This window comes from Callithrix jacchus, chromosome 20 (genome assembly GCF_049354715.1).
Source record: "Callithrix jacchus isolate 240 chromosome 20, calJac240_pri, whole genome shotgun sequence".
Taxonomy (NCBI): Eukaryota; Metazoa; Chordata; class Mammalia; order Primates; family Cebidae; genus Callithrix; species Callithrix jacchus.
The window spans coordinates 22,561,766-22,587,676 of NC_133521.1; the positions used below are offsets into that span (position 1 = coordinate 22,561,766).

The following is a 25,911-nucleotide window of genomic DNA, read 5'->3' on the forward strand; positions in this document are numbered from 1 at the left end:
TCACCATTATGCAGTATACTCACAGAACAAACATGTACATGTACCCCCTGAATCTATTATTAAAAGAAAAAAACTCAAGTAGGGATTTAGGACATGGTCATACCAAAGTAACTATAATAGTAATTGCCCTTCAACTCCCTTCCATCCCAGCTTGGTTAAGACTTGAAGCAAAGGTACAAAAGAGTTGGATGAGACCTTGATCAACAGGAGGCACTACAGTGCTGTACTTAGGAGTGGAGACCTGTCTGTATCCGTTGCTCATGGGGGTGGGGGGGTTCTTCAGCAAGTTCTTTAACCTCTCTAAACCTCAGTATCTTCATCTATGAAAGAATCATTACCCGTGCCCATAGCAGCCAAAGTCTTGGTAACGTCAAACAAGATAATAAATGTAAAGCACATAGCACAGTGTCTGGTACAACGGCATGCTCAGAAAATATCAATGTCATTGACCTCTTTGCTCAACACCAGCTAAATAAAGCAAGATCAAAGAGGCACAACCTTGGTTGAGGTGTTTCCTTTAGTAATAATTTTGCGCAGGGGTTGGATGTTCAGGTTGCCCGTCACATAAGAGCTTCATGCAATCATTAGTTGATTGTGGTGATGACAGTCACATTGTACACTTTGAAGAGCCTGCAATGTGTAGGCAACAAGCGAACTGAGCGTCTGTTTATGATTCCGATGATACCAGATACAGACAGATACCTGGCCTCCTTCTCCACAGTGGCCTACATCCCAGAATAGGAAATATGCATTCACAGACAGACCCAGCAGCACAGGGGCTTAGGAATCAGGCTGCCAACACTTCAAGCTGTCAGGGACAATGCAGAGCCTGGTGGGTTCTGCAGTACAGGGGAGCTGCCCGAAGCAGCTTTCTTGGATTGACTTCTATGCAAATGAAAGATAATTAGGTGACCTGTGGCCAGCAATTCCTGCTGGTTATTACTCAGCAGGATGCCAATGTGTGTACACTTCTCTTGAGCAAAGGGCAAATCCCTTCCACTTCTCCAACATGTTCATTTCTAGGCCCCCATGACCTATGGAAAACTCAGAAAGGTTACAGGGCTCAGAAGCCTTATTCTGTAGTTGCCCTGACAATTCCTCCTCTGCTGTGGGAAGGTACCTAAGTAAGACAGGTGTGCTAGAAATGGAAGCTCAAGCTCCAGTGGATTTCACTGTAAGTTAACCAGAGCGCCGATCCTGTGAGCCCATGCCACATTTGTTTAAAGTCTCTCTCGGTCTTTCCTCCCACTTGGATTTTGACTGCTATATGCAATTGCCTGACCGTAAACTCCTTGAGGAAACAGAAAATGCCCTTTCTTCTCTGCCTGCCTTTGTGGCAGCTCATAGGTGCCTGTTCTAGAAAGCCTGGCATCTTGAACTGCTTGGGAATCAAGAATCTGGGTCTCAGCTAAAGTGATTTGTTAGTTTTGTTCTTCAAAATACTTACAGTGTGATCAAGAACACCTCTTTTCCTCCACCAGGCACAGAATTCTTTTCCATCAAAGAAGCTTATCCTAAAAAAAATCAAAGGATTGTTCCATCTGCATTCCTGCTGTTTTTTGTTTTGTTTTGTTTTTTAAAGGTTTCATGCCACCAGCATTGAAGTAATTTACCTTCCTCTCCTTGCAATAAAAGCTTTACAGAACTCTTCAAAATAGACTGTTCTTAATTTCCAGGTTAAAAAAAAATCTAACAGATTTCCTAGACATGAAATTAAATTCAAGTACTTTCTATTTAACTTTTGACTCTGATTCATTGATACCTCATTCTAATTGTCCCTATTATCTAGAAAAATAGGAAATGTCACTTGCACATCTTACTGAAGAATTCAAAGGGCCAATGAAATGAAGAGCCCCACTTGGCTCAGCAGAAATGAAGTGATCATCATTCACAGACATAACCACAGGAGGGATGCACTTCCTCTGCTGAGCCAGGCTTCAGAGCAAATGAGTACAAAATAAGCAAATGTGAGAGGAGTCAGTCATACAATTTCCAAATCGTTCTGAAGCGTTCGTAGGGGAGTGCAATTTTGCTTCTAGGATAAGTGTTTTCATTCATTGGCGTATTCCCTCAACAAACATTGACGAGCGCATAAGAGGTAGGGACTCCCCAAGTTGAAATTTTCTCCCAAAACAGACCCACATTAACACATAGTGTGAAATACTTGAGAAATTATCAGAAACTTATAGTTCACAGTCACAGGGGAGTACTGTCTATCTAACAATAGCTTGTGTAGGGTGCAGGAGAAGCCCCTGGCCTTATGTGGAGATAACGGTGTTTGCCCATAATATGGGAGATTCATTCAGGAGAAAGGCAGACAGGGAGAGTGGTAAGAGACACAAGCACTGGCTAAAGTTGGACTTCCCATACATGCAGATTTCAAGGATAAAAGTTACAGTACTATGGCCATAGACAAGTTACTTATCTTCTCTGATATGCTTTGACTCTGTGCCCCCACCCAAATCTCATCTCAAGTTGTAATTTCCATGTGTCGAAGGAGGAACCTATAATTTCCCACATGTCAAAGGAAGAACCTGTAATCCCCAAGTGTGTAGGGAGGAAGAGGATTGGATCATAAAGGCATTTTTCCCTATGCTGTTCTTGTGATACTTAGTGAGTTCTCACAAGATCTGATAGTTTTATAAGGGCCTCTCCTCCCTTCACACGTTCTTCTCTTCTCTCTTCTGCCACCTTGTGAAGAAGATGCCTGCTTCTCCTTCCGCCATGATTGTAAGTTTTTCAAGGCCTCCCCAACCATGCGGAACTGTGAGTCAATTAAACCTCTTTCATTTATACATTACCGGTTTCAGGGAAGTTATCTATAGCAGTGTGAAAACAGACTAACACATTCTCCAAGATTGAGTTTTCTCATTTATAAAATGTTGGATATTAATAATACCTACAACATAAGGCTTTTGCAAGGATTAAGGGGAGTGATACCTTTAATGCCCCTAGATAGCTGACTTATAATAAGCATGCAAATCCTGTTAGCTGCTGTTATTACTACTTTTCTCTGTGTAGTCACCTTAGTCCACCTTCCTCACATTTAATTAAAAATATACTGAGGGTCCCTATTCATTTGCTTAATAAGTACTTACTAAGTGCATACTTTGGCCCAGATACAGTACTTACACCTGGGAGCACAGTGGTCCCAACTAAGTCCTGTCCTCAAAAATCTTTAGGTCTAGCTGGGAAGACAGACCACTAAGTAGGCAATTACAGTCCAATGTAGAAATCACAGAAAATGGTGTAATCCCTGGCTGCTGAAGTATTGTCTAGGTAATCTTAGGCTATTATAAAAGCTCCTTAGAGATAGTGAAGTCCAAGCTAAGATATAAAATTTCTTAAGAGTCCTTATGAGGGGAGAGAGATTATGAGGCTTTGGGGAAAAATAGCTGTGTCCTGTGAGGAGATCCTAGAGTGGATATATATATATAATACAGGCAAGGTGGATAGGGAATAGCAGCTGAGAGATGAATCTGGACAGCAAAACAGTACCCCTTCTCATTAAAGGATCCTAGAAGCTTGTTAAGAAAAGCTTATCTCTATCATTGAAAGGGAATAAATTGAAAAGAAACATAATGTATAGATTTAAGGACATTGTTCAGGATGTATATAGATGGTGGATCACGTTGGAGCTGATGAGCAAGAAATAACCTTGGAGGCGAGAAGACCTATTAGGTAACAATTTCAGTAATATTGGAGAAAGAAGGCTTGACTTGCATTTGAATGGTGGCAGTAGGGATAGAGCTAAACAAAACTATTTCAGAGATAGGCAGAGAATAGAATGAACAGGAATTAAGAGGAATTAACTGCTATTGGAGATGAGGGGTTGAGAGGCGTAAAGCAGCCGGCCCATGTTTCTATTCTGAGTGAATCTTGATACTATTACACATATGTGGGACCCAGGAAAAACCTGGATTTAACACATGTAGTTAAGGCATCCACTGGATATCCATGTGAAGATAAGCCATAGACACTTGGCTAAGGAGGTCTGGATTCCCCAAGAGTGAAAAGTCACACTGGTAGAATTAATTCTTAAATTTCTATGTGGATATTTAGATATGTCCCATGAAAATTGCTCCAGTTACCACTCAGCAGATGGAGAAGGTAAATGGATTAATAGAATCCTAAAATACAAGAACTGTTAGAAGTCCTGGGTCCAGCCACCCTGGTGACCCAGTAAATGGAGCATTAGTCTCATAGCATAGACAGTGAGTCTATGAGACCCAACTCTGCTGAGTTGGATCTGGGGGTTGAAATCAGGCCTCCTGGCTCATGATGGAGGGCCCTGTCATTTGAAGTCTAAAAGGTTCAACCTCCTAGCAATCTCATTTCCTTGTGGGATATAAGCTACCTTGTTCTCATTTTAAGACTTTATTTTCAAAAGGAAAGGGGGAAAAAAGCAACATGGCAATCATATTAGTTGGTCTGTTCAGCCAAATCCTTGCTAAAGAATTATAGTCCCTTTGGCTCCTTCTTTCTCGTCCAGATCTTACTATTACTAGCACATAATAAGTGTTCAATAAAGAGAATCCGATAACATCAACACTGAATAATCACATTCCTCAATACCAAAAAAGGTAGATCTTTCTCTTCCTCTCAGATTCTACTTTTGCCTTTAGTGAAGGTCCAAATCAAGCCACATTTGAGAGATGGACCAATGGCATAATTTCCGTCTTGATATACATAGTAACATGTGAATTGTTCAGTAATGTTAGTCCATCTTACCATCTTCACCCATTGGATACTTGCTGCCAATTTCTGTAACACACTCCACCCATCTGATTGGTCACTCAACAAATGACAACTGGAAGGAATGTCACAGGGCCACTGAGCCGAAAACACAGTGATTTCTGCAAAAAGTGAAAGGATCATTAGTAACCTAGCAGTGGCATGAATTGACCAAGTGATACACTATTAAACACAGTTGCATACAACGGACTTTTCTCTTAGATGACAATCCAGGTGTGCAAAGAGAGAGATACACAAATTACTAAAATTATGTGAAAAGTGAGAAAAACTTGTCGTGGATTTATAAGTACCACTGGATAGTGTGATTAACCATATGTGCATTTGGTAGTTTGATAACAATGGTAACAGCAATCCTCCACACAACTTCTTATAACATGCTGTGTAATTCACATACATTTGCTCTTGCACTAAGAACAAGCTGATGGGGGAAGGTATGAAGACTTGGAGCCCATTTCTGATAGAACCTATGTTCCAATGCCAAAGCAATGTCTTCCTTCCTAAAGTAAGAGCACTGTTCTGGTGTTGACAGATTTTCACGGACAATCGGCTCAAGGATGAAGAGTAGCAGTAGCGGTAGTGGTGATAGGAGATGCAGTCCCCACCCCGGCAGACCGGAGTATTGGGCTGACAAGGTTGCAACTCTTTTCAAGATTGCATTTCCCCCACCCACACCACCACATTCTGGACTTTCTGTGTGGGGGCTGTGTTCTGCCTGGATTCTGGTCTGATTCATCTTCCTATCTCCCCAAATGTCTAACACATTTCCTAGCCCAGAGCATCTGTTCAATGCGTATTTGTTGAGTGAATAAAGAAAAGAATATGGAGTGTCTAAACAGCTGTCATCTTTAAAAACTGAGGCACTGAACCAAGAAAGGTGCCAGCTGGCATAGCTTCCCCAACACAACAGCATAAAGGAGTTCTTGAATGTCCTTCATCTCTAGGCGTCTACCTTCTAGGATCAACTCAGCCTGTGTTAGGGGCTTAAACAGCTTATTTTCTTTGACTTGACTTCATCTCTTTCCAAATCTCTTTTCTTGTCTGAATTTGCTTCCATCTCATATTCTACACAAAGCCCTCCCCAAAACAACAAACAGGCAAACAGAAGTCCTTTTTAGTGAAGGACTGTGGATGGACCTTAGATCTACTAAAATTTGTTCAGAGAGCCTGGTTTTTGGTGACTGTAGCATGATGAACAATAAAGCTGTCCTCTTGTGTGCTATTTCTTCAAATATTACTCAGGGAAGAGTAACACTGAAGTTATTCCCAGAGGCACAGGGAGTCACGGAGGAAATGCTACATGCAGCAGTTCACACAATGCATACCAGATGAGGAAGGACCCTGCTTGTCAACCACGTTACATGCTGCAGCCACTCTCCAAAAATGCCCGGTAACCCAGACCCTCTGATAGGCATGCTCTTGGACAGTCTCCTTCTATGGAAATACGAGCTGGCTCTGCATAACAATGAAATAGCAGAAGTGATACTATATGAACCACAGGAGAGGGACCTCCACCGTGGTGAGTCCAAAAGGTGGATCATGGAACCAAAGAAAATTATTCTTGAGACTTAAGATTCAGCGGTATTTGCTTTTTTATGTAAACTTGCCTGGAACCCCTTACTACTTTCTTTTTTCCAATTTCTCCCTTTCAGAAAGGGAATGCCTATCCTCCACGTGCCCCACCACTCTATTTTGGAAGCACATAATTTATCTGATTTATCAGGTTCACAGCTGCAGACAAACGCTGCCCCAGGACGAACAGTACTTTGAGTCTCACCCATACTGATTTTGTCTAAGGATAAATAGTACCCTGAGTCTCAACCATACTTATTTAGACGACAATTTGGACTTTAGACCTCAGTGTTTATCCTGAAACAAGTTAAGATTTTAGAGGCTGCTGGTATAGGGTAAACGTATTTTGCATGTAAGAAGGACATGGATTTTTCAGGATTAGAAGTGGAATGTTATGGACTGAACGTTTTTGTTCTCCAAAATTCACATGTTAAAGCACTAACCCACAATGTGATGATTCAGAGGTGGGGCCTTTGGGAGGCAATTAGGTTTAGATGAGTTCATGAGGGCAGAGTCTTGCGGGATTGGACTCCCTCAATAAAAGAAAAGAAAGCAGAGCTCTCTCTTTGTTTCTGCCATGTGAAGACACAGTGAGAGGGGTCTTGTCTGCAAACCATGAAGAAGACCCTCACCAGGAACTAAATCTACTGGTCTCCAGGACTTTGGGAAATAAAGGTCTGTGCTTTAAACAATCCAATCTGTGATATTTTGTTATAGCAGCATAAGCTGACTAATGCTCCAGACAGCCAGGTGGAGAAGCTACATGGATGGAGAAATAGGTATCAATCCATCTCCAGCTCTTTCAGCCTTCCAAGCTGAGGTGCCAGACAGGTGACTAAAAATGTCATCTTAAATACCTAATCCATTCAAAGCTTCATATAACTCCAGCCATCTGACTACATGGCAGGAAAGAATAAATAAGAATAACTAAATGAATTCGTTCAACCCACAGCACTATAATAGATAGTAATAAATAGTTGTCTTAAGCCACTAAATGTTAGTATGGCAAGTTACTCAGCAATAGAAGGATAACTGGAATGTTATAAATAGGGGTGGAAAAGATATTTGCAATGTGTCTCATCAATAAATTATCTTTAAACACATAAAACCATTCTGAGTATTATGAAAGCCATCTTACTCTACAGCACAAAAAGGTAGGACTCTTTCTGAAAGTGTACAGCCAATAATGCCTTGGGTAGGGTTGAAATCTAGCAGTGCTGACTTCGTAGTCCATGTACCTTCTGTTTTTCTTCTCTAGTCTTCTGTTAGTAATGTAGCTGTTTCTGGGCACGGTGGCTCACACTTGTAATCCCAGCACTTTGGGAGGCTGAGGCGGGCAGATCATGAGGTCAGGAGGTCGAGACCATGCTGGCCATAGTGAAACACTGTCTCTACCAAAATACAAAAGATTAGCTGGGTGTGGTGGCATGTGCCTGTAGTCCCAGCTACTCAGGAGGCTGAGGCAGGGGAATTGCTTGAATCCAGGAGACAGAGGTTGCAGTGAGCCGAGATCATGCAACTGCCCTCCAGCCTGGAAAAAGAGCAAGACTCCATCTAAAAATAAATAAATAAATAATAATAATAATAATATGCAGCTGTTACTGTGCCCAGCATGTTTAAAAAGGTTTACTTCTCAAATCTATAAAAAATGGATTCAACTCCCCACTTTGTCTAGTATGATTTACCTCCCTGCAAAAATGTTTCCTGTAGAAATCCTTTCACCAAAAGCCTGTGCAGTCAATCAAAAAAGCGTTGGAAAAAAAGCAAAAATAGATGGAGAATTGTCTATGAATTCTAATCACTGCAGACATTTGAGAAAGAGGGACTGTGGATTCTGTGAAATTTTTTGATATACAATTATATCATGTCTCTCACAAAAGAAAAAAAAAAACCAATGTATGAAATCCAAGTTGTTCTTTATGCTTCTAGCATAGTTGATGGAGGTAAGACGGCTGTGTGGGCTACAGTAGTTCATCTGCTTCTGCATTCTCTGCACTGGTCTTCATGGCTGGAATGCTCATTTTCCTTCATCTTCCCCACAGCTCATGATTCCCCCAGACTTGGAATCCTGTGTCCCATTCTGAGCCAGGAAACTACACTCCAGCCTTGCGGCACCCACTTCCTACTTGCTCTCGGAACTTCTCTCTGTCATCTCCCAGCTCTGCACACCACGGGCTGTCTTCAAGTACAGTGCCATTGCCATCTATCAGCCCTTCCATTATTGCACTTGGCTGCCCACAGCACTAAGCCTCTTAGGGGCTCAGAACACTACATGCCATATATTATTTCAGAGAGACTGAGAAATCAGGAAAAAGAGCACTGTGAAGCCAGAGTGTATAAAGTGGGATAAAGGATATACTCGGCAAGCATACCAAAATCAAGCAAAAAAGTCAGAGGAGGATGCACCTGTGATGGTGGCAGCTCCCTTTTGCTGAGCTTTGCTCGTGTGGAAGGCTCAGTACCTGCAGAGCCATGTCCTTCCTTTCTGCTTTCTCTCTCTTAGGTTCTCCATTACAATGGAAAGCGTTGCCATTGAAAGGAGCAGCATAGCCTGAGGAGATGGTGACAGCTCCATTTTATAGATGGAGAAACTGAGTTTGAATGGCAAATGCCCAAGTGCATAAAGCAAGGAAGTAGCATAACTGGGTTGGATCACTAAATCCTCTCCTTTTTCCCCAGGTTTAGAACCCACAGGGAGACCCACTCCCCAGGGCAAATCATGCCTATTCCTGTGCTGTGTGACTACAGATGATTTCTTCTTTTTGCAAAAACACAATGGGAGGGCCAGCTGCTGTGGCTCATGCCTGTAATTCCAGCAATTTGGGATGCCGAGGCAGGAGGATCACATGAACTCAGGAGCTCAAGACTACCTTGGAAAATATGACAAAACATAAAAAATTAGCTGGGGATGGTGGCAGGTGCCTGTAATCCCAGCTACTTGAGGAACTGACATTTAAGGATCGTTTGCGCCTAGGAGGTTGAGACTGCAGGGAGCCAAGATCGCACAGCCTGGGTGATAAAGTGAGTCCCTCTCTAAACACACACACACACACACACACACACACACACACACACAATGGGAAATTTTAGATATTTTGGAACATAATTGATTAAAGAAAACTATAATTAAATGTTTACATATTACTGTTGTATAAACAAGCAAAATGTTAGGTTTTTAAAACTTTCATTTGGTAAAGAAGTTGAACAATGAGCATCCACTTTTTCACTTTTCCAGTGTTCTAGAAATACCAGTTTGCTTTGCTGATGTTGCTCTGTGCAGACAGGAGAAGGGGCCACATATATGCAGTCATCCCTGGGTGTCTGCAGATGGGAGCTCTTCCTTTTTTGAGCATCATACGTTTCTGACATTGTTGAAGGGATGATTAAACTCAATTAATAATCTCCATTGGGTGTTTTTCTTTCCTGTTATTGCCAAAGTTCCAAAACCATATGGTAAAGCATATTTTGTAAGATAGGATTATAGATCATGAATTCTTTTTGAAAAACGGGAGAAGCAGGAAGCTATTGCATGTGAGAGAACAAGACTTAAAATCAAGCTTTTCCTCCTGTAAGCTAGTTTGACTTTGGGCAAGCAAGAACTTTCTGAGACTCAGTTTCCTCACTATAAAATGGGAATAATAATTATTTTAGAGAATGATTGTGGAGAATAATCATAACACATGCAACACTTCGCTGATACACTCAATAGTCAACAGTTGTGATTATGAAAAGATATATTGTGCTTCTATGATTCTGCATGATTAAACATTTTACTGTTTATTGTATATTTGCTATTCAAAAACTGCTATGATAGATGTATAAGCATTTACAGAGAACCAATATTGATATGTGCATAAATATTAACATACAATCTTATAACATGTAATTAATATTTATCTATAAGAATTTTGTATCTTATTCTTTTTTCAGATGAAGACACTGAGTCTCAAAGAAGTTTAGAGATCCCTCAAAGTTCCTGGACTCAGCTTCTGCTCCCACTGTGTGGTTAAGGGATACCAGCAGCCCTCTGCTCATCCCTTCCCACAAAACCTCCAAGGCTGGCTCCTTACTGCCTGTACAGAGGGTGATGCCCAATGTCTGTCTGTAATTACAAGAAAACATCCATAAAGAGTTTCTGAGCTCCAAACAGATTTGACACAGTGGCCTTTTAAATCAAACTCTTACTATGATTATCTTCATTTCTATTTGGTAGTTTTTCTAAGTAAGCCATGCTTTCAGAGGCACCTAATACAAAGTGACAACCTTCACCATTTTCCAAAGCGCCGATGGACGAGTGTAGAGAGAGTCCATTGTCACCATAGTAATTACTGCACAATACCTGACGGCCAATGGACGGTCAGGAGGCTCAGGCAGCCGCTGAATCCAGCATTGTCCAGGCCTGATAAAAAGACTAGAGGCCTTGAAAAGCCAGGGAGCAGGATCTCACAGCTCTTTCCCTGGGCCCTGAAAGGCCCATTGTGCTGCCACCATAAATTCTGGGTTCCCCGGGCACTTGACAACTGAAGCCAGGGACAATAGAATTCTTGTGTCCAACAAAACAGTCCTTGTCCAATGCTGGTCTTATCAGCCGCATTTACAAATGTCTTTCGTTGTACCCAAATAATTCCCTATTAGAAGGGCTATTGGGAGCAGAACTAAATAAATATTCACAGCCTTTGTCATATCTTTGGGAAATGAATAAACAAACAGTCATCTAGCATATGAGCAAACCTCCCTACTCACTACATTTTATCCTTATTTCTTGCCCAAATTATGGAGCTTCACTTTCTCCTTTTAACATAGTAACAAGAGCAGTACTGATGCTCCAGTCTTATGTACCACCTACTACATGCCACTGGTATTATAGTGGTAGTGCTTCTACATGCGTTTTATAAAAATGACTCTTCCCTACAACACTATAAATTTTATTTCTACCTCCTGAAAGAGGAGGAAATTAGAACTTAGAGAAGTTAAAGGACTTGCCCAAGATAACCAAGCTAATTAACAGCAGAGTGGGAATTCCGATCTAGATTCCCCTTGCTCCAAAGACTCTTCCCTTCCCACTCTGCCATGATGATTTTGCTACTGAAGAAAGAGGAATAAAAGTTGGAATAAGGGGAAATATCTAAGCACACCCACTATAAAAGCTACATGTAGGGAGAGAGACTATTTATATCATTAACAATTTGAGAACAGCTAGAATAGAAGGAAAACGAAGACTTTTTCCAGGAGTATATATTTTATTTTTCTCTAAAATACTAGCAATTTTACTTTTTAAACTTGCTTTTTTTAGGGCGGAGGTGAGAAGACAAAAATAAATATAAGCATGCTGCCAGAAAGTTTTAAGAGTGTCCATACGGTCAGTATGTAAAGTTTTCAAAAGAATTACTAGGGTGAGCAAAGCAACCAGCATGCACACAATCATGTATGCTTCAGAATAACCTTAACCTCTTCTTCTGTAGCTGACTTTATTTTACTTATCTGTCTCCTTGTCGTGTATGGATAAATATGTAAACATTTGAAAGTAATGCACATGATCAAACAGAAATTCCCTTCTCGATAGGAGCCACCAACTAGAAGAATGGTGATTTTTTACATGAAAAAAAAAGACAAAATTCTAAATGATTTCCTGTCAAATCAAGAGATGCCCACACTCCTCATTTATTAACACAGCTTATCCATCTATCTCCTATCTGCCACCAGTCTCATCTGCCCACCTTACCTCCTGCTTCAGTAAGTGCTGTTGTTCCTAGGCCTGGCAGGCTGTGCATCTCTGTGCTTCTCTGCATATGATCTTTTCTTCTTCCATTTGCTGTTAACATGACTTTGATGGAAATTCTCCTCGGTACCTAGTATAAACTCAGAGGGCCTCAGAACTTTTTTAGCGTCACATAGTGCTTTTTGATTTCTCCCACGATTAGAGATCTTTGTTATTTATGGCTGTTTCATCCTCCCAACTTTGTATCCAACTAAGCTGTGAGCTATTTGAATACAGAAATCACATATTATGCTCAGTTTTATCTGGCCCAGGTTGATATGCTGCTAACCCTCCTCAGGGCTAGACTGTTGGAGAAATAAATGAATGGTAGTAGTTAAACAAAGAACGACCACAAACTTTTACATATATATATATATGTATATATATATATATAAATTTAAAAGATTGAAAATATCTATTGCCTTTTATCTACTTGATGTCAAATGACAGGTATAATTTGTAATTTGTTTCCAAGGACTATAATAATGTACTCACTTGGCACAAATTATTCAGCTTTGATAAATGCAATGTGGCACTGTTTGGTTTGTTTTCTGTAATATTTTAATATTTAAAATCAGTAAAGTAGGCTATCATTTTGCAAATAATTGGCTATTAACAAGAAAAGACTGGGAAACCAGCAGGTATTTTCTGACTGGCATTAAATGCCTGTGTTTGTGCAAGTATTAAGTTTGAAAAGGTGTGATCAATATTTTCTAAATACTTCACATGCCAAATGAAGCATTTAATCATCTTTGGAGATTTAAGGCATGAATGCAGTTGTGTACACATGATGCTAACTCTCGGCATTTCTCTATCCCCGGGAGCCGAATATTCTACGGACACAACTTAATCCAAACAGGCAATGATGACTGCTAAAATTTATTGAGAATTTCCAACCGACCAGTCCTGGGCTAAAGTACCTTCCTACAACATACAATTTCATCTTATGACAATCTTATAAGTCAGGTACTGTGGTTTTTCTTTATTTCACACTAGGAAATTGGAGCAGAAAAAGACTGAGTACAGTTGCCCTCAATCACAAAGCCACTCACCAGTGAAGCCAAGACTTGGACACAGGCAGTTTGAATCTATAGCAATTCACCCAACAACTATACTCTACCGCAGTCTTTGGCTATAAAATAGGGCACTAAATTAGGAAAGTAGTCCAATGATTTAAAAGAAACATGACTAAGGACTACATCACTTTCCCAGGCTACCTAACTATCCAGAAAAAGCAGAAACCAACTACGAAGGAGAACCCATGAACGTAGGGAAGAACAACAAAGACCTTTAACCACACTCAAGGCCTGAGACAGTCTAACATTTTATCAAATCTGGGCAACTTTCAGATAACCAAGAAATCTGCTTGTTTCCAAGTTTCTGGAGTATGCAAATCTTCAGATTCACAAAGTCAGAGAAGTACCGCACATGTGCACACGTGCACACACACACACACAGACACACACACTGCAGTTTTTGTTGTGTGCCAGAAATAGTCACAGCCTGCTATCTTTTCACAGTAATAAAAGTAAACTGCATTGTCCATAGCATCCGCCGATTTATGACATAATAGGAGAGAGTTCCCTCTGGGGCCATGATACTCAGAAAGAAACAAAATAAGGTTTCTCAAAATTAAGTGGCACTATCCTTTTGCAATGTAAAATTAAGAAAAGAATGCCATTTTGTTATTTACCTCTTCTTAGGCACTTATTCTGAATACACAAGCTGTGCAAACTCTGCGTGTCTATAAACTCCACAGGGATAAGAAGCATGTATGTTTTCCTGTCCACTTTATAATCAGGTCGACAAACGCACAAACTAAATGCTTCAAAAGAGCTTTCAAACCAATGACTTAGTAAATAAAAAACTGAATTCTGGACATAGTAGTCTCACCTATTTGCAAGTGCTTTGGAAGGGCTGCAGTGAATGGAGACTGATTTTCTTCTGGCACAAATTTGAATTTGGCCACAGAGGGGCTGACGTGAGCCACGGAGAGTCCAGCGGGTGCTCTACATCCTCATCACCTCATTAAGTACACTGGATTCACTCAGGGTTGGCAGGGGAATCAGGCCATTAAATGTTTCAGTTTGCATTTGCTGCTCTTTATTGGTGGAAGAACATTCTTCATTTCTATGCACAAATTTCGACATTCTTGAAGAATGGGAGAAATTATTTGTCAATATCGAGAATGTATTATTTTCATAGGAAGCTTTACATAGGCTGTTCGACCTTGATTTATTTGTAAGTCATATGTGTGTGTGCTTTAGATGTAAATGTGCCTGCACACATACACACACACAAACACAAAAAACACACATCCTCAAGGATGCATTTACTATTTTATTTCTTTTCTTTTTTTAAAAAATATTGGATGTTTACTTTTACTAACTCCATAGTTAGGAACTATAAAGAGAAAAAAATAATTGTCAACAGCTATATGGAGCCTGGTCATCTTACCAGACTGTGCTTGGATCATGAGTATGGAAATGGCAGAAAAATGGTTTGTTTGTCTGCAAATCAGTGGATCAGAGGCTTGGGGAGGTCTTCTTCTACAATATTCATTTGTGAATTCTTTATCTTAGGGCTTCCATCAAGAAAATGAGTCTGGCTCTCTACACTTGATCTTAGCCAAAAGACCAAGAGGCAAGGAGGCTAGCTTTCTAAACAGGTTTTTAAAATGCATCCTTGGCTTTTATATCTGCAAATATTCCATATATAGAGACATATCATAGTATCTATATGTGTGTTAGTACACACACACACACACACACACACACATGCACATGTGTATATACCATTGACAAGTTGATCTTTCATATTTGGAAACATTTTAGTCACATTTCTTATCCAGTAAATAAATAAATGTTGGCATTGGGTACCAGGATGGATTTGATGGACAGTAAGATTCTTTCCTATTTTGAAATTACAGAGCATTGTAATGGGAATAATCAGTTCCCCTGGCTAAAACCATCCCGCCTCCCTCCATCAGTGTTCCTACCACACTTTGGGAAACACAGAGCTAAGAGCTGATATTTCTCTAGTATTCAACGCAAGTTGGTGATTTCATGGGCCAAATCCAATACCATGATGCAGGTGTCTTCAAGAGGACATTGCATGTGCAGAAGACGTTGGGGACCAGGAAGGGGTCACCTTTGGCTCTCATGGTGATGTATAGGCACAGCCAGGTTTTCAGAGTCAAAATGGTCATCAGAGAATGCCCAGGGGACCCCATCTAGGAGCCAAACCAAGTGGGCATGCCCCCCAGCAAGCCAAGAAAGACTCTGGCATGAGATGCTGCTGCAAGCTGATTCCTACTTGGGCCTCTAGGACTCGTCAGAGCATCATAACCCCTCACACACAGGTGGTCAGCACAGAGGTGATTGTATGTGTACATCATGCTATTGTTTCTGACACAAATTTACTGTTCACTAAACATCAGTCAAGACCATCATCAAAAAAGTATCAGGATTCTGTTACAAAGACTCAACATAAAGAAATTAGTGCAATACTGAACACAACAGGAGCCCAACAAATTACCAGATTACTAGCTTTCAATGACAATGAATGGGTGAAATACAGAAGTACCTTTTCAATTGTTTTTCAGTCCTGATGTCAGCAAAGAGAAAGTCTCTGTTTGCAGTGATTCCTGAACAAATCTTTTTTTTTTTTTTTTTTTTAACAAAGACAAGGCAGTCTCAGGCTCAGAGAGGATTCAATTATGTTGTTCCCTTTCAATTATATCTGCTTTTTTTGGGCTGCCTCATATTTATGACAAGAGATACTGGCTTGCCAGACATGAGAGTAGTATAATTTTCTCCAAAAATATTTTTTAAATAGCATAAAGTAGAAGGAGCCAAAAGAAAATGTTAAGTAAATGACAATATGAGTGGTACCCAGATATTAGAGAAGACAAAACCTGAATGACTGAGGAGTGGGGAATATGGATCCATGGCACCACAATTATTTTATGGACAGAGAGACAGGGGCCCAAGGGGGATGTGGGCGAGAAGCAGAGCCTACAACATCTAATCGCCCCAGACCCTGCCTCCAGCATCCCAGGGTCTCTGTACCACATCTTCATTAATATCGCATGTCAGGTCAGCTATATGAGGGGACTACAAAAAATAATCACAGTTCTCTTCCCAAGACAGAGAAATTTGGAATGACAGGGAGAGACAAATGCCAGTTCTGACATGGTGGTGGAAGAGGGAGCACAGTCTAAAGCCCTCCAGGAAAGTAGGCCTTCATGAAGAAACTAGGTTGAAGACTCACCCAGCCTATTCGCCACCTCATACCCCTCCCTATGATTCATGCTATGCATATTACCAATGCCCTGTCTTATTCCAAAGAGAATTTCAAGCCACCTACAAAGGTGTATAGAGTACAAACACATATAAGACTATTTTGTATGCTAAAAATGTGAAAAGAAGAAAGAACAGCATGAAATAATTTGAATGAAAGTCATATGCAAAGCTTGGGCTAAGAAGTCATATTAGTTGCGAGGGCTAAATCACAAAAAGGGCAGGGATACGTGATCTGGCACAGGACCACAGGACCCATGAAGATAAAACTGGTCCTCAGCTGGATTCAGCCACTCCAGGTAACAATCCCAGCATGCTGTTTATCTCATTGGCTCTCACAGAGGCAACCCTGTGCAAGGCATAAAGCAACATTTTTTTTGATGGAGTCTTGCTTTGTTGCCAGGCTGGAGTGCAGTGGTATGATCCTGGCTCACTGCAACCTCTGCCTCCTGAGTTCAAGTGATTCTCCTGCCCCAGCATCCCCAGTAGCGGTGACTACATGGTGTACCACCATGTTCAGCTAATTTTTTTTTTTAGACAGAGTTTCGCTCTTGTTACCCAGGCTGGAGTACAATGGCGCGATCTCGGCTCACCGCAACCTCTGCCTCCAGGGTTCAGGCAATTCTCCTGCTTCAGCCTCCCGAGTAGCTGGGATTACAGCACGCACCACCGTGCCCAGCTAATTTTTTGCATTTTTAGTAGAGACGGGGTTTCACCATGTTGACCAGGATGGTCTAGATCTCTTGACCTCATGATCCACCCACCTTGGCCTCCCAAAATGCTAGGATTCCAGGTGTGAGCCATCGCACCCGGCCCAAAGCAATATTCTTAAACATAGTGGAAAGAAAATTATTGAGCAGCTTAGAACAGCAGCACTGGCCCATGCAGGTGAGAGGAGGAGAGAGAAGAATAGACTCAACAGCCTCTTTCTGCCAGGAGGACTTGAAAGCCAGCACATCCTTCACATGGCTACTACAGGCGCACTCTACCAGGGGCCTGCTCATGCCACTCCTGGTTGCAAAACCCTCAAGGTCTCCTTGGATTGGCCTCCTCTACTTTTATCAGTAACCAAGCCTGCTTTGTTCCAGGTACTGTGCTAAAGTTGAGTGTCACATAAATAACCCCTATATGAAAGTGAAGAAATCTAAGATAGAGAGGGTGAGTGACTGATGTCACCTGCCTTGTTTGTAGGGATTCATATCCAGGCAGTCTGACTCCAGAGCGTCCTCTCCTAAGCACCACCACACTCTGCCCTCAGGAAAAGCTCTTCACTAGTGAGCCTCAGCTGGTCTTTGGCTTCACCTGGGGAAGCTCCTCCTAGGAATCATTATTTGCCTCAACTTACCATATTGTTTCACTCTTCCTTCATTCCTACATTTGCCTCTGAACAAAACATCTCTTCCTCTTCCCTTTTCACAAACTTATCCTTGTCTTTCAAGGTCTTGGCCAAATATCACCTCCTGACAGTCCACCTTCCCAACTACACACACACACACACACACACACACACGCATACACACAAGCTTACGCTGTGATTGTGGCTTCATCTCCACCAACCACCGTGACTGGCGGAGATGATGCCACAGTGTAATTCTGTGAGCAAATGTTTCGTGAGCATCTACTATGTACCAGGCATCAGTCAAATCCCTGGGTACCAAATGGCTAAGATTGCTCTTTTTAATAGAGTATTCAGCCTCTGGTAGAGTTAAAAAGTAAACAGAAAAATGAGCAGCAAAGAATTAGATACACAAAGCAAATTTTAAAAGTTAATAAAACAGAGAGGAGATCATGTGTTCTTAGGACCCCTTTAAACTAACACAATGCCCGGCAGGCAGCTGATGCTCAGTAACTATTTGATGAAATGAGAGGCAACACCTATGACTTGCAACAATCTTTATCAGTCATTTTGTTCGTATGTCTTGGAACATTTTGTTGTTTTTAAGAAACCATTTTCCCGACTACTTTTTGCCTGCTCCTCCAATCCCTGTGAGGTTATGAAAAGCAGAAAACCTGTCTTCCGCATGGTGTTTATAGCTCCTGTGATACCTACTTTAGAATCGCCTGCATTTGCTGCAAACTATAAACACAGAGACCTGGACTTAAAGTTTGAGAGACATCACAAATCACAGGATGTAAGAGCCAAATGAAAACTCGACAGTGATCTAATGTAATGATTTTACTAACCGTTCTTGGCCAAGACTTGTATTCCTGGGGTATCCCAAAGGTTGTTGCAGGGGCTGAGTTAGGATGGGGAGAGTTGGAGAGAGGATTTTAGAGATTCCTACAATTTTCTCCTTTCTTCTGTTTAATCCACAGAAGCTCTACTTTAACCATGTTATATGTTTTAGAGGTTAGGGTAAGATTTTTTTTACCAAAATCTACATGACATTAGAGAAATCAACAGGAGAAGAAAACAAAAACAATGAATCAAGGCGTTAAATGAGTCCTCTGAATTTTTACAGAACCTCGCTCTGAACAGATGTATATGTTTAGATACGGGCAGATGCATACAACCACAGACAGATGATAAAGCATAGATAGAACACATACACAACGTAAGTAGAGCACATATTTGGCAGTGGGGGTGGGTACAAGAGTGTGAAAGAAGGAGGTATTAAAATAGTAGTGAAGTATGCTTTCAAGGGAAGCAGAAGTCTTTCTAGCCCCACCATTCTCTCAAGAATTTTGTCTTTTTTGTAGCTCTGACCATTCATTCATTCATTCATTATTACTTTTTAAACAATTGTATATCAAGTATTTGTATGCACACTGACACAAAGAATTGGGACTTATGTAAAGGTGAGACAGAGAAAGAGAAGGAGGGAGGAAAGAAGAAAAAGAAGGAGGGAGGGAAGAAGAAAGGAGAAGAGAAGAAGGAGGGAAGAAAGGGAGTAAGGGAGAGAGGAGAAAAGGAAGGGAGGGAAGGGGGAGGAAGGAAGGAAGGAGGGAGAGAGGGAGAAAAGGAGGAAGGGTGAAAGGGAGAGAGGGAAGGAGGAAGGAAGGGGGAAGAGAGAGGGAGGGAGGGAGGGGGCATAAAGACATAAAGACAGGGAGAAAGGGAAAAAGAAGGAAAAGGAGGAAAGGAAGGAAATGAGAGAAGAAGGAAAGGAGGAAGGGAAAGAGGGAAAGAGGGAAAGAGGGAGGAAGCGAAATTGGGAGATTAAGCAATCAGGTGAGTGAGGGGCTTTAAATGTCGGGCTTTTCCTCTCTTCCTCAGCACACAAGGATGCAATGTCTTATGCAAAGTAATTGCAGGGTTCCAAAGGAGGCAAGTGGGTGAGAAGAATGAAGAGAGCTACCAAAATAAGACATGACTACAGAGAAAAAAAAAAAAACAAGGAGAGATGACGGCATGATTGGATCTATGAGACTGTCTATTTTTAGTGGCATAAAGAAGACTCTCTCCAGTGACCTTGCCAAATTATGATGCAAACCGAGTTAATGAAAGCTCTCTCAACCTTCTCTTCGAAGTCAGCTCATTACCAGATCATTTCTGCAGACACATCGCCCAAAACCCTGTAACCTCATTAAAGAACTAATCCTAACAGGTTTGACCTGAAAGTGAGCAGATGGATTTACTTGAACAGTTTACTGCTTTACTAGTGTTTTTTTTTTTTTTTTCTGAAAAAACATTAAAGACCAGGTTAGCATTTGTAAGCCATTCATTTTAATTTTTTTAACATTTTTTATTGATGTTGTTTTGTCTTTCAGATAAATGCCACCCATTTTCAGAAATAAGAAAAACGCTCTGAGCAATTAAGAAAAATCCTTGCTTTCGATGTCATCTTATTTAAATTATGAAAAAGTAGAATGAGAACCAAAAGAATTCCGGTACCAATTCTATGTTTCCGTATGCATGTTTTAAGTATTCTTATATGATTAGGAAAGCAGGGCATTAGGCTGACTCCAAAGGGAGTAACTCACTTGAAGTAAAGGACCTTGTAGGTATTGGAATTCTTTGAACAGTCTCATTAAATTTCACCCAGATTGCCAAAGAAACGCTTTTTTATGTTCCCATAAAGTTACAATCGCCTTGTTGTAATAGGAGAATGTTTAAGTAAAATACGATACACACTGTACATGGAATTGCAGGGTTTCCCCAAAGTCATAATGCTGTGACTTACAAAGAAACATGGGAAAATACTTTGGGACTATTTCAACATGGTTCATTATGACGTCAAATCTTGACTCCAATTACAATAATGTAAAAATATTTCTGACTAATTTGAATAGTAGGAGGAAGAAGAAAATAAGGACAATTTATGAGTCAGAGTGAATGAATTATGGGTGACTTATTTCCTCTCTTCTTCTTCATTTCTAATAGAATGGTTAATGTATTGTCTGTTCTGGAAACACCTTTTAATCTTGTCATCACTTCATGCCACATGAAGTACCTCTTTAGCAGCATGGATACCTGAGCCTGCCACATCCAAAGTGAGCTGGGGTACTGATGGCAATACCTGAGCATCCTCTTTCTTATACAGCCAGGAAAAACTACTCTTCCCAGAGATGCCCAAAGAATAAGCCAACTTAATCCAAAATAGAAACAGGAAAATCGTTGTACAATACCAAATGACTGAATCATCGAAGTGTCAAATTAAATATCGATACCATCAATTTGAGTCTAAAATACTCTCTGGGGTTAAGGCAACCCAGGAAGAAAAGTAAGCAACTACCAAATCTGTAGCATGAACCTGAAAAGGTTTTCTGTGGAAGCCCCTTTCATTTCATCCAGTTGATTCCTCCAGCACATACCAGTTGACTACCAACTGCACCATAGGACTGTCCTGGGGACCTGGGACATAGTGATGAACAAGATTAGACCCTCGTCTCTCATGAGCTTGCATTGTAACTAATTTTGGCTGCTCTGACCTCAACCCTGGACAGAATTTCCCAGGAGAACGTGAGATTAGCTCCCTCACTCAGAATAAATTAGCCAATAACCCCACCAGCCTGAAGATCAGAATTGCTGAGTTTAAGCCCAGATGATGCCACTGCATGACTGTGGGAAAATTCCTTTGCATTCCAAGCTTCACTTTCCCCATCTAAGCAATCAAGAGGTAAGTAAGTGTAGTATCTTAGAAAGCTAGAGGATCCCTTATTTCATAGGGCAAGAAATTCATGTGTACTCAGGATTTTCAGACACAAAACCAGAAGCCACGGAACGTGGAGAGAACACAGGGCACTCCTCATGCCCACAAAATCAAACACCTATCCAGCAGGAGAGTGGAGGAAGGAATGCATGGAGCCAGTGACTCTAATCTCCATGTGGGAAGTTTGGAGTCCAACAATCCAGGGTTTAAATCCTGCTACTCTGTAATTATATGTGTGACTTTGAGTGAGTGACCCAACTCAACTGCACATGTTTCAGTCTCCACGTCTAAAATATGGTATCTCTAATGCCAAACTCACAGGGTTGCCTCTGAAGTTTAAAGGAGGGATATATATAAGGCACTCGCACAGCCCCAAACACACCATGGGTGAGCAATAAATTTTACCCGAATTTAAGTAAATCAACAACAATATTATTATGCATTGGAAACCACGGCTAAGACTGAATTTTGTTCACTTTCCTATTGCCTTCACCTGGTGTAGGTCAGACAAACAGAAGGTGCTCACTAAATAAATAAATGTTAACTTTGATTAACTCATACTAATTAGAAGCTCTGATTGGAAAATAGATACAAATGAATAATTAAAAATAGGAAAGGGAATTTGTTATTACTTGATAAACACAGTTTGTTCAGGGAGGGTATTTTTCAAAATGCAAGGCAAAATGGTGATGACAGGTCACAGACTCTGGGAGATCGCTGAAAAAGAAACCAACTCTCCCACATGGCTTGTGAGATCAGCAGAGGCAAAAGCCAAATGCATGAGTCATGCCCCAGCAATTCTGAGGCAGGGACCAATCAGAGGTATGTGCCGTTCTCGTTACTGTCCGACTGAACTCTTCATTCATTGAATAAACGGTTCAAAAGGTCCCTTGAGAAACTCCCTGGTGCCCTTTGGCAGAAGAGCGGCCACAGGGCTGACACCCTGAGCAGAAAATGGGAGAACCTGTGCTTGAGAGAAAGTGCTCCCGGTAGAAAATAAAAGGAGGTCAAGGCAAGGAAACCAGCAAGCCCATTAACAATTCCATACAACACCTCAGAAGTGTTTTCCAAAAGCAGAGTCCCCGCATAGCAACGGAAAATGCCAGCTTCATTTAGGCAGCTGCACAACACACACACACACACACACACGTGCATACACACATGCATGCATAAACAGATGCACATGCACCCACATGCACAAACTTCAAAAAGGGAGAAATGACTCTAAAATAGCAGAGTCCACTTTGAATCACAATGAACAAACCGTTATGATCCATTTATGATGATGAGTAAGGGGTTACGTAGTGACTCTCTGTAACTAGGTCAGGCACCAATTGGTAGTCAGCTCCACAGACCGAGGAAGATTTAATGAGGAGGAGATCAGACAAAGACAGAAGATGGAAATAGTGCCCCAAGCGCGTGTCCCCAGACACCACAATCTGGCGATGGGATCCAGTCCATGCTATTTCTCTCAAAGATAGACCGGAACAAACTTTTGGAAACTCCTGACATTCGGATCAACAGTTCAGGCCAAGCCGTTGAGCCATGGCTCTGGCAGCAGCAACCAGGCTAGAATAAAAACAAAACCCGAATCAAAGGAAGATCACTACCCGAGCCGAAAGTACAGAAAGCGTCAAGGCGTACAGAGGCGGCAGCTGTTGCAGCAGGGACAGGGCATAAATAAAACGGCACTGCCAACCTCAAGCTTGTGTCCACAAAAGCCGATCCCCTTTGCCTGGATCTATGCGCCACCGTTCCCGTCCCTCATCTGTGCTGGGCAATAGTAACTGGCACCTACGTTCAGGCTGGCAGATGGAGATGCCAGGCTTATTAATTCCAGTGCCTACTCACTCCACCATCACAAAGGTCACGGTGCAGCAGCTGGCCACCGAGGGACTTCCTTGAGATGCAGATTCCAGCCTTGGGGATGCCATCGCCCAGAGGCACCTTCTCTCTTCAATCTTGGGACATCTCACGTGGGGACACCAAGGGCCACAGGACCGTGAGAGGGCTCGGCCCAGCTTTGTTCTGGACGGCCGGAGAGGCGGCTCCTCATCCCTGGCACTGCCAACAGCCCTGTGAATGAGCCACTGTAGTGAGACACACACCCCCTGCTAATGAGATCCACACAGACACAAGCAAGAGAGGCAAGTGCAGAGGCTGCTGCAAAACAGGCAGAGAAGAAGCCAAGTCGGGCAGGGGCAAGATCATATCGTGCCCACCAGGCTTACAGTACCCACAGACCACGGCAGGGTCCCAATCCAAAAGAGGACCTTGTACTATTTGTCTTCCCTTGAACTAAAAGCATCTCCTTGTCCAAATTTTAAATTTGGCAGCCAAAATTGTATGGACATTTTTTTAAACAAAGTGCTATCATCTATCTATTACTCTTATTGTTTTAGGAAGCATTTTTAACTTAAAATATTTAAAGGGATAGATCTTTCAGAATAGAAAGACACTTGACAATGGAGTGTCTATTGAAGAAAAGGATGCATTCGATTGCTTTAGAACTTCAAGTACAACGTAAACTTATTTTACACTATTATATTGTGTATTGTAAAGTGGCAAAGAGAGGAGGCTCTGGGCAAGTTGCCTGATCCTACCTGTTCTAGTCACTAGCTGGATAGTCTTAAACCAGTTACCCACCCTCTGCATACTTCCATCACTTCACTGCTAAGATGGAGATTAGAGCTTGCCTCCCAGTTAGGGTTTCCTGTAGAAATTAAATAAGTTAATTCAAGCAATGCACTTAGCACATAGCAAGCTCTTAATAAGGGCTACCTATTTTGATCATTATCATCATTAGCGTGATCTGTGTCGGCCAGGTGAACTGACCTTGCAGAATAAATGCTTAGGTTATAACACTACATTTTGCGTGTGTGTATAACCACAGTTATTGAAAATCCAATCATATATAAGTATGTGGACCAAAGTGGAAGGAAGGAACTCAATGTAATTTCACTTGCTGAAAATTCAGAATATTTAGAGAAAACAAGAAACCTAGACCCCATCAGCTTTCCCTGCCCTCCTTTCCCCTAAAAATCCAGAAGGGAAAAGACTGAAATTGTCCAGTTACATTTTATTTAATTAATTAATTAGTTTATTTACTTATATATTTGAGACAGTGTCTCCCTCTGTCACCCAGGCTGGAGTACAATGGCACAATCTTGGCTCACTACAACTTCTGCCTCCTCAAATGATTCTTGTGCCTCAGCCTCCCAAGTATCTGGGATTATAGGCATGAGCCAACACACCCAGCTATTCCATATATAGTAGATTTATATATATATATAGGGTTTTGCCATGTTGGCCAGGCTGGTTTCAAACTCCTGGCCTCAAGTGATCCACCTGCCTTGGCCTCCCAAAGTGCTGGGATGTTACAGGCATGAGACATGGCACTCGACCTTCATTTTTAAAATATTACTTTTGTTGATTACTGCTTTTCTTGACACCCTCTCGGCCAGTGACTCACTCATCCCATCCTAGAGCTGGCCCTGGGTGGGAGGTAAGTCTTCCTCTTTCTTCAGAGTATGCTTCTGTCACTGCAATGTACAAGTCACTTGGGGACATCATTAAAATGCAGACTCTGCTCCAGCAGGTCTAGGAACAGGGATGAGGTCCAGGTTCTGCCTAACAAGTGCCCAGGTGATGGTGAGGCCACCACTGGTCCACAGACAGCACTGGGAGAAGCAAGGCCTTGGAGAAAGAAGATGCTTGGAGAATGGGGAGGGAAGCAAACACCTGAGTTTCATTTGATTGTCTTTTTGATGTGGTTGTTTTCAGACAACTTAGAAACTCTTTCATTATTCATGGGAACCGCTGTTGTTAAAGCTGAGGCTAAGTCCTTGGACCCAGAGGCGGGGAACATTTGTTGTTTTGTTTTGTTCTAAATCAAACAAATAGAATAAAGCAAATACCTATTGACTCCTGGTGACTGCCCTTTGGGGAGTTCATTTAACATTCATTCCCTTGTTCTTTTGCCTGGCTATGGAAGCAGGGCTAGGGATGCCACAGAAGACAGAGCTGTGCAAAACACTCAGGCTCCAAAGGGGACAAGTTGCTGCTAGGACTAAGAAAACAGTGCCAGCTCGATATACCCGAATTAACTGCCACTGCCCCTCAGTCAAACTGCAGGGAAGGGCAAGAGTTCAGAGTTTTTGATTTAAAAACTCAGGGTTCACATGCAGGCTCCATCACTTGGTAGCTGTGCAATCCCCCTGGCAAGTGGCTTAACTTCTCTGAACCTTAGTTTTTCTACATAGAATGTGATCCTAATACTGCTTGCCTTATAGGATTGTTGCTGTAAGATAATTCATATATGTATATACTCTATGTGAACAATGGCATGCCTTCCTCCAAAGCCCCAGGAAAACACCCAAGAAGAGGAACACTGATAACAAGTTCCTATGCATGTACCCTTGTGTGTAATTTTCCC

The 25,911-nt window shown here is 41.5% G+C and overlaps 1 protein-coding gene across 2 annotated transcripts in view; it reads right to left on the reverse strand.

The window, feature by feature from the left end:
- Positions 1-25,911, reverse strand: part of CDH11 (cadherin 11) — a 171,977-nt gene that overhangs the window by 99,040 nt on the left and 47,026 nt on the right. The window contains exon 2 of one of the 2 annotated variants that reach the window (XM_035282234.3): positions 23,275-23,552. The exons of the other annotated variant lie outside the window; for it this stretch is intronic. The gene's annotated coding sequence lies outside the window, so the exon portion shown is untranslated. The remainder of the gene's footprint in view (positions 1-23,274; positions 23,553-25,911) is intronic. 2 annotated transcript variants of the gene reach the window in all.